The following is a 12,888-nucleotide window of genomic DNA, read 5'->3' on the forward strand; positions in this document are numbered from 1 at the left end:
GGGAGGGAGAGGAGCTCCTTCACTATATTAACCATTAACTTAAAAGGGTTTCAGTTAAGAACTTTCTTGGGTTCTCAATATCACAGCTTCCAAATGGTCTAGATTATTAGAAGGGCCTATCTTGATATGCTACAAAACCAAATTACAAGCATTTGTAATTTGAAATGAAAGCACACTACATTAATTCAGGGAAATAAAAAATTAGATACCAGAGAATATGGAAAGACTTGAAGTTTATGTTGAGGATATGGGACTACTTCATCTCTGAATCCCCAGGCCAACTAGAGTGCCTGGCACATTATCAGTAAATAAATCAACTGTAAACAAAGGGGAGTATTAAGGGGCCACAGGATTGGATTAACAATTAAGATATTTTAATATAAACTAATAACCATTAAGTAATTAGTATTATTTAAATGCCACAGGCTATTTGTTAATAGCATGCAGTTAGAAAGGACTGTAGAGATTTGCTTTTTTCCTTCCTAAGAAAGGTCATCAGTAAAGTTAGAAAGTATCTGCACTATGATTATTTATATGTTCAACACAAAACTAAATTAGCAGCAGATTGAAAGCACAAAACAAAATTTGCCACAATTATTTTTAAACTTTTCAAAAGTTTAGTATGTAACCTTATATTTTATCAAGTAATCTTTTCATTAGAATTAAATTAGAAGATATTTTATTAAGTACTAGAAATAGAGTATAAACACATCACACAAAGAAGTCACTGGCAGACAAGAAACTGTTCCCCAGGAAACTTTAAACACTTACATAACCACATTTAATATGAAAGTCACTACCGTGAATCTAATAGTTCTATAGGCACATATAAACTCTTAATGTATTAGGGCTCTTATTTTCCAAAAACAGTAGGTACATTATGAAGTGAAGCTTTGCCTTTTGTTTCAGTGTGTAAAAACTGCAGTCACTACTAATGGAATTAAAAGAAACTGTCACAACATTATCACTCTTAAGCATAACACATGATAAATAAGAATCTGGAACTCTAATAAAATAACTTCCCTTTTTCTGAATCATTTATAGACTAATGCAAAACCTGTATTAAACACAAAATCAATTTATATTAGAATGCTAAGCTATATTTGAGGCATCTCTGAATAACTTCAGGGTTCAGAGAACTGCCAAATGTGTTCAGATGTCGGAAGTTTATATTTATCTTCCATTTCCAAAGCAAAGGGTAGCAGTGCCTTCTTCAGTAATGGAAAAACCACCAACCAACCAACTAAATAACAAAACTAGTTCATTTCCAGCAAAGGTACTGGGTATTTTTGCTATTAGGTATACAGCTTATTGCTGTATACCTAATCCCCTAGTACAGTAATTGAACGAAAAAGGCTGCTAAATGAATATAAGGATGGCTGAAGACAAAAGGAAATTTTAACTGTTCTACTAAATTTTCATTTCTAACCAAGTAATGAATATAGAAGAAAATATAGTTTGGCTGTCAAAAGCACAGCCCAAAATCACAGCACAGTATTTGCCATAACAGAACTTCAACTTCATAATCTTAAATTTCAACATATCTTTTTTTGAAAACCTCATCTAACTGCGGTTATATTAATCTCTAAAATTACTAACATTTCCCAAGAGCATAATATGAGCTACCAAATCAAATTTGGTCTTCAGTATCTGGACTTTATATAACTCACTGATGAAGAAGTGATCCAAAATTCAAATACATGACTGAAAATTAGACTAAGAAGGCAATACATTTACTGATGAGTTCACACTCTTAAATGAGTTTTTCCAGCCTCAGCACTACAAACATTTTAGGCCTAATAATTTGTTATGGGGGGCTGCCACGTGTGGGCTAAGATGTTTAGCAGCATCCTGGCCTCTACCCACTAGATGCCACTGGTACCACCTGCCAGTAATAACAATCAAAATGTCTCCAGACATTGGCAAATGTCTCCTTGGAGGGCAAAATCATCCCAGGGTTGGGAACCACTGCCCTAAAAGGATGTTTGCTAAAATGTAAATGTTGACTATCTTTGAATGGAATTATGGATGAGTTCTATTCTTTTTGCTTTGCCTTTTGCTTCTCTATATATTCTACAATGAACATATGAAATTTTTTTCAAAAGCAAATTTACAACTCATTAATTACAGACCAAGGAAATACTCATATTTTTTCAGTTTGTATCCTATTTTTAATGACAAATATACACAGATGATTTCCTGAATATGAAATATTTTTGACTATTCAAAATGTTAAAAACTACAAAAACTCAGAATAGATCCAGATTTTAATCTATATAACAATCTCTCTGAAAATTTCAAATAAAAAATGTTTTAAAGAAGCTTCAAATAAAACAAAATTATTTATTTATTTCCCCTCCTCTTTAATTCCCTCCCCTCCACTTCCACCCCTGACCTATGGATGTTGCTGTTTCCCCCTTAAAAACTGGATCTCTGAAGGCGGGGCGTCTCCTCCCACATGCTCACTGCGTGCACACCCACCGGGGCCTGGCACACCCAGGGTATGGTCCGTGGCTCCAGCTGGGGCGCAAATCCAGGACCTTCTGTGTGTAAAGCAGATGTGCTAACCACTACTCTATGGAGCCACCCCCAAAACAACAGTATTTATTCAGCACTTAAGATGGGATGTTCCAAGTACTCTACAAGTATTAGCTCATTTAAATCTCAGAAAAAAATTGGTAAAGTGGACACTATTATCTCCATTTTACAGTTAAGGAAACAGAAGAAAAGACAGGTTATGTGACTTGTCTAAGGTCACACAAATAATAAGTGGTAAAACCAGGAGTCAAACCCCAGTGGTCTTGCTTCATGACCTGCATTCTATTACATATTGTCACTGACCACTGAACCACTTTTCTGTCATATCTGTTTTAATTCAGAAAGGCAAGACACTGCTTCAAAAAAAAAAAAAAAAAACAATCCCTATCACTACAACTAAAAAGCCAGTATCTTCAACTTGTGTAGAGGCTGTGATACAGAATAATGTTTTCCCACCAAATGCCCACATCCTAACCCTTAGAACCTGTGAATATGTTACCTTATGTGGCAAAAGAGACTTTGCAGATGTAATTAAGGATCTTGCAAACGGAGAGAGTATCCTAGATTATCCAAGTGGGCCCAGTGTAATCACAAGGATCCTTTTAAGTGAAAAAGGGAGGGAGAAGAGTCAGAGTCAGAGATTTGAAAATGTTATGCTGCTGGCTTTGAAAATAAAGGATGGGAACATAAGCCAATGAATGCAGCCTGCCTCTAGGAGCTGGAAAAGGTAAGGAAACAGACTCCCCTAAGGCCTCCATAAGGAATGCAGCCCTAACACCTTGATTTTAGCCCAGTGAGACCCATGTTGGACTTGACATCCAGAACTGCAAGACAATAAATTTGTGTTGTTTTAAATTTTGTTTTGTTTAAACCACTAAATCTGACATCATTTGTTAGATGAGCAACAGAAAATACAGAGGCTTCTCTGAAAGCATTTCCAAACACACATTTTGTCTTCTTCAGTTCCACTAACATCCCTATAAAGCATACAAGAGGGAGGTGGGGAATTCTCTTAGATTCGTTAATCTAAGTTTGGAGAACCTGAAACAGAAATATCACTTTAAAAAGTCTTACCCCATCACAACAAAAATAGTCCTATCTATGGATACAAACATGCTAATGTGACCTATAATTTGTCCCTGGACAGCCGGAAAAAGCCATTAGATTTTAATTGCTGGTAGAGTATTCCTGTCACCTTTTACATATACAGAAAAAAATGAAATGATTTCTTCCCATTTTGTTGGTAGAGTCACCACTGTTTTCTATGCTCCAGAGTTTTTTTCATTCTAGCCATATATGTGATACAAATAACAAAATGTCAGTAACGCTGTTACCATGCATGACATAATATGTTATGGGTCCTTTTATTACTAAAATACTTAGTGTATTTAAGACTTTCAATTTCTAACAACCAAAATCTGAGTCACATTGGATTTTGTGAATGATTTTCACAAAAACATGTAGGGGGAAGAAAATTTGCAGTGGTAAAAACAGCACTATGGTAAGAACCACTTTTCAAAATCTAATTATTTAAACATATAATAGTCATAGTTAAAAAAGAAAAGCCTCTTATAGCCACCCAAAAGAATTATATTAAGCCAATATTTTTTCTAATGAGTAACCTCTGTGGAAATTTATTTTGTAAAGGTAAATAATGTATAAGTTCCCTAAATAAAAAGGCTTTCATTCACATCTTAAAACACTGTTTAACTATTTAAGAATATGTATAGTAATAGATAAGTAAAAATAAAATCCTTTATACACTTACCATGTTGGCATTTGAAAATCAGAAATTAAATCACCTAATTTACTATAAGAGAATAGTTGATCTCCAACTACTCTCAGATAATTCAAACCAATGCCAGCCAAATATTGCTTATATCAGGGGTCCATAACCCCCAGGCCGCAGACCAGTATTGGTCCTACTGGGCTGCATAGCAGGAGGTGAGAGGCAGGCAGGTGAGCCAGTGAAGCTTCATCTGTATTTGCAGCCACTCCCCACCTCCACCCCAGATTATGAGACATTAGATTTTTATAGGAGCACCAGTCCCTGGTGTCAAAAAGTTTGGGGACCGCTGGCTTATATGACTTTAAGTGACTATGTCTGCTACACAGTGAGGTCCATTCATAGACATAAGTCAAAACAACACACTGGAAAATTAGGAATTGGCAATTCTTTCCATTCCAACCAATGGCATACAAATGACTTTAAGTAAACCCTTTAATCGCCAAGAGGTTAGGAAATGAGGCTGAATAATCAAAAACTGACCACAGAAATACTTTCTCACATTTTTGTCTTTTTTGTCAGTTTTATCATGTTTTAGGTGGACAGGATTTAGTTACTACATAAGTGTATGTCCAGACAAAAGTTTGTTTGCTTTTAAAAAAGAGTTCCCAGAGAAATGTTTCTATACAAAATCATTCTTAACTAGTCACCATAAATTACCCACACCAACACCGCCAAGTAAATAATTTTCTAAGTAAATAATCAAAAAGCTGAGTCTCACCTTGCCTATTCCCAGACTCCAAGTGGCATGTTATTCCAGATATATATCTTATTCCTCACAGAGTCCTTTTGTTTTGTTTTGTTTGTGACATGGTTCATTACTGAACACCAACTATGTACCAGACCCTGTTCTAGGTCCTGGGAAATCAAAGGAAATGAGATTCTGGTCTCATGGAGCTTAAATAAACAAGAAAATTTCAGATAGTGTTAAGCTACTAAAACAGGGTAATATGATACAGTGACTGGTAGGCTAGATTGTTATAAAAAGGACTAACAGAACCAAAACCAGAAATTAGTCTTATAGAAAGACTGGAGGAAAACAAGTGAAGAGGTGATCGATCATCAGGCACATCGAGTTCTCTTTGTTTCAGAGGCTTCTGAGGTATGGCTATAGCAAAAAGATTTAAATAATAGTTTAGTCAAGTATTCCATGTAATATAAAAGGCATAAGATTTAAATATTATTTAACCATAACTACTCCAAAATACTACAGAAATGAAATTGTTTCAGTCAGTAGTCTATGTAGTCTGTTACTAACTACATCGATTAAAAGAATTTTTAAAAATATTTTAGCTTTCAAATAACTATTACTAAGTTGTTTCCTGTGAATGAATCTACTAAAATAGTAAGCATTTTGGGAAAATGAGATTTAAAAAACTCAAACCCACAAAAACACAAATACAGTAATCACAAGAGCAATGAATGTGAAAATATGTCTACTACTTAATTCTTTCCCTTCACTAAGAATATCTAAATCTGTGCTAGCCACGTGTGGCTATTTAATTTTGAGCCAATTAGAATTAAATAAAATAAAGTTTTAGTTCTCAGGCCCACTAGCCACATTCCAAGTATTCAATATCCACATGTGGCTAACGGCTACTATAATGAACGGCACAAACGCAGAGCATTTCCATCCCTGCAGATAATGTAAAAAAATTTTCAGATTTGATCTAAACATCCCCAAAAAGCTTGTAAAAATAAGGTTAATCAAACTTTTTAAAGAAATTGGTGAAAAGTATTCTGAAGCTAGAAGGAAATCACATAAAAAAGACAGACTCAGATCAACCTGGGGACAAGCAAAAATGTACTCTGACATTGGTCTTACAGTCATGAGACTGTAAGTTCTGATTCTACCTCTAAGTTAGCTGCATGAATTTTGAAGAAATACATCTTTGGGATTTCATTTAAATCCCATAAGAGAAGTTAAATCAGGTGATCCAGATAACCTGAAATGACCTCAAAAAATGGGAAAATAGGTTGTGATTCCTCCTAGTTATTAATATATATATGCATGGTTTGGATTTGCATTCTGACAAGAATATATATGGTTTAAAAAATTAACTTTAATGTCTTACTTGCCATATTAACATTATTTAAAGATGTTCATTTTTGCAACAGCAAACAGTTACATGAAATTCACAACCAATACCTATTTACATAAATAAGATTTTAGGAGGTAAAATCAGTATGATGACCATATTTCTTTCTATAAAATTCTCTAAGTAAATAATCAAGGTGTGTTACAGAAGTGGCGCATTGCCTTCTAATTTTTATTTTAAATATTTTTGAGTTTATGCTACTAATAATAGAGCACTACTATTTTTAAAAGCATAATTGTACTACTCCAAAATTTGTTTAACTCTGGAGTGTTGTCTCCCAAAATATTTTCTGAAACTTTCACTTAAAAATCTTCTACTAAAAATGTGTTAAGAGAAAGATAATGGTCAAAGACATTAAAATATCCTATATTAGGAAGTGACCTGCATGAAATGAACCACGATTACGAAATATAAAAACAAACAAACAAACAAAACTGTATCTTATTTCATTTAACCAGAAACCCTATCACTAAATACCATCATGCAATTTTCACTTGCCTATGATTCCATTAAGTTATACAACATTTTAGGTTGCTTTGTAGTTCTTATTTTTTCCTGGCTAAACCACATTACTATTGAACTGCCTTGTATCAATACGAAACTTACTAATAAAACATATTATTTCCTTTATCTATTTGGTTTAACCTCAGCTGTCTTCTCTTTGTTCTTGACCACACCTGTCAACAACAGACATGGTGTTACCACTTGAAGAAAATTTACATTATTTTCCAATCTCTTACATCAAGGGTACTAGCTCATACTGAAAATTATTACAAACTAAGTAATTTATATCAGTCATCTTGTTCCATGCACTATGAAATCTAGTAAACTAACAAATTCATCCACATATTTTCCTACCTCTTTCCCCAACAAACTTTTAAACTATAATGGCTTCTAAGATTGGTTTTGCAAATGTTCAAATTTTACTTTCTTGCCCCTTGTATTCTCCATTCCCCATAGCAAGATATAAAGAGAATGCATTACAGAAATGACATGTAGTTTTTAAAGTATTAAGCACTTTAAAATAATAATTTACTAAGTTTATCTTTCCTATAAAAAAGACCAGTTTTTTTTGTTAATCAGGTTTATCACTTTAGCATTTTAGGTTCAATTATATTAAACATTTCATTTTCAAATAAGCAGTAAAGGTTAGAACAAAAGTTAACTTCATACTCTATATTCAAAATTTACATTATCACCTATTGCTTAATCTGAACGCTAAGTATTAGTGAAGCTATAGTCATCATGCTGTTACAACAACAGTGGAAGTAAATTTAGACTGGAAAGTTAACTTCATGTTCATACTTGTACCAGTATGAATATGACCAACTGAGAAACATCCACATAACCCAAAGATTCCGATGAAGCATTAGTTAACATTCAACTTTTAATTTCTATAAAAGTGAGTTTAGGCCAAATGACTTTCTTTTTCATCCATTAAACATGCAACTAAAAATTAGTTCATTTTGCATGCGTTATTTTTCTTATATTAAAAAAAGTCATTTATTATCAGCTATATGCCTAGTATAGTTCTAGGCACACTCTTGCACTTCTAATTTGGATCCCCATAACTCTAAAAAGTAGTCATTTTCATCTCTACTTCAGAGTTAAGCCCACTGAGCTTCAGTGGTAAAAGGTACAATGGGGATAGGAACTGTTTCCTTGACTCTTGCCCTACACGCCACTGAGTTAAAAAAAAGAGAGAGATGTTTTGTTAAATGGCTTAAAGCAAACAGAACTGTCCAGGTGAAGAAGGTCAGTTAGAGCAAAGCAAACCTCTCTTAAAAAGACAACTGTACTTTCTATAGAAGGACAAGTTTGCTACAGTTAATTATATAGGTTTAACATTTCTATAAACATTTTCTAAACTAAGATATTTCTAAATAAAATCTGTATGAAAAGGCATCTTCACTAGACAGCAGAATGATTTTATAATTTAAAAAATCTATTTCATAAGCTTAAACTTTGTCAGGTTTTCTTAACATAGGAAATATGAACAACTTCTCATGACTCTAAAATCTCACTCATAAATGGATATAAAGTATAAATATCTCAGTCAGTCATATCTCAATAAAGGGGAAATAAAAAATTTAAAACTAAATGATAGTGATTATAAAGTATACATTACACAAGTATATATCACACAAACTGTGTGTTCTTGTATTTTGTACTGCACTTGAAAAACCAAGAACAAGTGCAATTTTTAAAAGCAAAGCCTTTCGGATACTGCTGGGAGTTTAAACTGGTTCAAACCTTTCTGGAAAAGTTCTAAAATCGATTGTGATGATGGTTGCACAATTCTGTGAATATACTAAAAACCACTGTATTGGGTACTCCAAATGGGTAAATTGTATGGTATGTGAATTATTTCTCAATAAAACTGTGATTGAAAAAAAAAAAAAACTTTCTGGTCTACAGCCATGCAACCCTAAACATGCCGGATCTCATTTGATCTCAGAAGCTAAGTAGGGTCAAGCCTGGTTAGTACTTGGATGGGGGACCACCTAGGAAGACCAGGTGCTGTAGGCATTTAAAAAAAAATACTTTCTGGAGAACAAATTGGAAATGTTTCAAAAGCTTCTGAAATGTTCATATATTTTAAGTAATTCTACTTTCATAAATTTACTGTAATAAAATAATCATAGTTTTTAAAAATGTATAAAGATGTTCATCAAATTATAATATCCCCAAGTTGCAAACTGCCTAAAATGCCATCGATAGAAGAATAGTAAACAGATATAGCATACCCTTACAATGCAATCTATGTCAATTTTTAAAATCACATTCTCAAAAAAATTATTTCACAATAAAGCATTATAAAATATTAATATACGATTCTAATTTATAAAAGATATATATATATACACATAAGAAAAAACACTAAGATTACAGAACACAATGTTAGCAGTAGTTATACTTCCATTTGGTACAATTTCAGGTGATTTTAATCTTTATATCTTACTGGTTTTCAATTTCCCTTCAATTAACAATCCTTTCATAATTTAACATAATTAATGTTGTTTTTAAACAAGTGGTCACTTTGGAAAGTTCGATTTTCCATTAAAAAATAAAAACAGGGCCATCAGCATTTCTTAAGAGTAGTATGTATGTATGTATATGTATGCATATGTGTGCAATACCTAACCTCAATATCTCAGTACCTTAACTAATTCTGTCGCCCAATAAAATACATTCTAATAATCGAGGCTTAATTTACAGGTGATAATGATACAGAAACCATGAGAGGAACAAAAGCATATTAACTCTATACACAAAGCCAAACTACCTAATTTAGACTTTTAAAATAATATCAAATCATGTTTGCGTCCACATTTAGGAAAACTCAACATCGTTGCAAGGGAAAAATTAGCAAAAATATATATTTAACTATCAGCCAGAATAAAAAGGAATATCATTCTATTGCATTGTGGAAAGCAATTCAAGGATACAGTAAACCACAGCAAAAATCCAACATAAAATATTAAATTCTAATGTTATTTGGATCCTGCTGAGATCATAAAGGAGGCAGCTTAAAGTGACAAAATTATAATAACCAAAAAAAGGCTTTAAATTTATATATACAGAGGTGTTATAAAAATGTTTCTCAAAGTCTATACTGCAGTTTTATGCAAACAGACTCTATTCAGCAGGTGGCGGGTGGGGGAATTTTTCAACTTTTTCTGCAATCAAAATCCTTGAAAGTCAAGATTTAACTTTTCCAAACAATTTTCTTACCGCCCCCCCCCGCCCCCGCCAAAAGGCTAGAAAGCCAGGGAAGCACACAATCAAGTGAGTTTCTTCAGTTTCAAAAGAAAATTGGTTCACCTACGGAAAAGGTAAGAATCAAGGGGCACCAAAGATGAAGAGTCAAACATAGATTGTCACTACTGATTACTTCTCAGGTTAATATTTTTTGAATGGTTACTTTAACGTGAAACCAAGAGTCAAACTAGTTTTTGTAAAATAAGATACTTAGGTTAGGAGATTATTAGTGCAGGCAAATTTGACATGTTCTAAGCAAAAGTCTAAAAGTTTAGAGTTTGCACATTAATCTAAAACCAAATCATTGAATCCTATCAAAAAATGCAAAATTAACGATCTGTGAATAAACACTTTGTATAAAAAGGCATGATTCTTGTAGGATTCAGTATCTTTTTGTTTCACATTTGTTAATTAAGTACCAAGATTTCAAATCACTCTACACTAAATGTTAGGAAGTTGTTCTTTTCTGATTGTCCAGATAACCTTTTGATAATATTAAGAACTGGTCATTTAGTTTCCACATTTGCTGACCCCTTATGGTTACTAATTTTTTAATTACTTTTCAGCCTACTTGTATCCCTAAACTCCAAGTACCAACAAGGCAATATCAGCTAAACCAATAGGGCTATCTCTGTAGCCTTTCTTAAAAAGGCTTATAAAAGGGTGGTCACAACATGATGTTCACTTTCTAATTATTTGTTTATATTGTACACGTAGGTTTTATGCTCTTTGTCATGTTTCACAACTAAAACTTTTAGGATGCTTATTTTTAAAGTTTTGGGGTTTGTTTTTTTTAAATGTAGAGCTTTCTTAAGACTCCATGGCTAAGAGATGTTAGTAACATAAGACTCAAAAGATATAATACTGTCTTGACTGTGGCCAAAATGTCACTGGGTAAGCCTCCATGTGACACTTTATTTTCTTCTTAATCTCAAATCAGTTTGATAAACTAAACTTTGTCTTACTCACAAAATCCCAGGAAGCCACAGATTTCTTAAATTTAAAAAAATCTACTTATACGTCAGGAAGCTTGTATATAAATTATACCAAAAAAAGCATGTCCTATGGTAGTAAAATTCTTTATCATTACATTAAAAATTAATGTTTAATTACCTATTAAAATAAGAATAATGTAGGCTATAAAGAAAAAGTCAAGAAATACACACCCATATATATTTTTTTAATTTTCTAAAATTAAACTACATTAAATAATTTTTGTGCTTTCCAACTTCACATTAAAAAAAAAGTCATTATTGTGTGGGAATTCTATCCAATGTCTCAGAATGTGTAACATAAGTGCAAGGTATTATTAGATAATAATATTCATATATTTCTGTGATTAAAATGGAAACTGTATGAATATAAAAATTTTCATTTTCCTATTCACTTTCTCAATATAGCCCTAAATCTAGATGAAAAAGGGACCCTAGTAAGAAAAAGTTATCTCTGCAGATAAGTCAATGACACAAATCCACATCTAAAATTTAAAAATAAGCCAAAATTCCTTTTTCAAAAAGCTTTTCAAATTCAAAATCTTGTCAATAAACAGATGTACCTTAGGAGTAACAACACACATCCATGTCGTAAAAAACTGAACATTCTCTAAATTGACAAAATTTAAAATGCCCTTTATCTTCCTTTCATGCCACACTGTAGAGACACAAGTGCTTAAAAGTACTTATTAAGTACTTAGCAAGGTCAACAATACAAAACCAAAAACAAAACTCTGCAAGCTTTGAAAAAAATGCATTAAGTAGTCATAGTATAACCAGTTACTTAAATTTACTATTTATAATATTTATAAAAAGGTTAGCTTGCAGAAATAAAGCTTACCATTCAATGAAAACTCAAATGCTGGGCATGATTAATAACAAAGGAATAAATCACCTTAGTTGCTCTTTCAAATATAACAGACTCTATTTTTTTTTTTTTAACTGAAAACTGCATTGCATTAAGCAGCAGATTTTATGGATAACAAATTCTAAACCTTTTTAAAGCTTTAATAATTTTAACTTTTTTAACGGTCTAAAAGAGACTATTTTTTTGTTTTAAAAAAACCCAATGAGTAAGTATTTTAACGGTCTAAAAGAGACTATTTTTTTGTTTTAAAAAATCCCAATGAGTATGGTAACTTATTTTCCTCTTGATAGACAAAAATAATCTAAAATAATCAATAGCGCCTGCTAAGATTTTTTTAAACTTGTTTTCAATTAGGCATTTTTAGCTCATTTTAAAAAAATTACCAGTGTCTCAGTTTTCTTTCCAAGTTGTTTTCCATGATCATGATGGACCTCTTATTTTTTCATTTCATTGTTGTCTTATTTCATTGATAATTTTATTAAAATAGGAAAACTTCTGCCCCAAACCACTTCATTCATTACCCAAAACACAAACTTTGAAATATTTCGGCAATTCATTTATGCATGCAAAAATAGTGTGTGCATATGTTACATGCACAACATAGTGAACAAAGTATGAAAAAATAGAAGCAATCCTTTGCCTCGCTTGCAACTTAATCCACTTGCATTCATTATACTAAACATGCCTAACCTTGAGTATTCCCCTTCACCTTGAGCTTTCACAGAAAGCTCAAACACTTTCATAATAATGAAGTAATGTGATGTGATGTGGTGTAAAGAGCCAGGTAACAGGTTTGTCACTTAAGCCTTGGACTTCTCTAGGCCTAAGTTTTCTCTCTTGTAA

At 32.4% G+C, this 12,888-nt stretch overlaps 1 protein-coding gene and 1 pseudogene across 9 annotated transcripts in view; one reads left to right on the forward strand and one right to left on the reverse strand.

The window, feature by feature from the left end:
• The window catches only part of NSD3 (nuclear receptor binding SET domain protein 3), a 93,696-nt gene that overhangs the window by 74,193 nt on the left and 6,615 nt on the right, over positions 1-12,888 (reverse strand). Inside the window, exons 2-3 of one of the 9 annotated variants that reach the window (XM_039853773.1) lie at positions 5,046-5,182; positions 3,038-3,137 (exon numbers count right to left, since the gene is read on the reverse strand). The exons of 6 other annotated variants lie outside the window; for them this stretch is intronic. The gene's annotated coding sequence lies outside the window, so the exon portion shown is untranslated. Of the gene's footprint in view, positions 1-3,037; positions 4,149-5,045; positions 5,183-12,888 lie in introns of those variants that run through there. 2 more of the 9 variants (XM_039853772.1, XM_039853774.1) reach the window with 2 other exon arrangements.
• Positions 8,834-8,952, forward strand: LOC120595721 (uncharacterized; annotated as a pseudogene).

The sequence above is a fragment of the Pteropus medius genome, unplaced genomic scaffold (assembly GCF_902729225.1).
Source record: "Pteropus medius unplaced genomic scaffold, Ma_sr-lr_union100, whole genome shotgun sequence".
NCBI lineage: Eukaryota > Metazoa > Chordata > Mammalia > Chiroptera > Pteropodidae > Pteropus > Pteropus medius.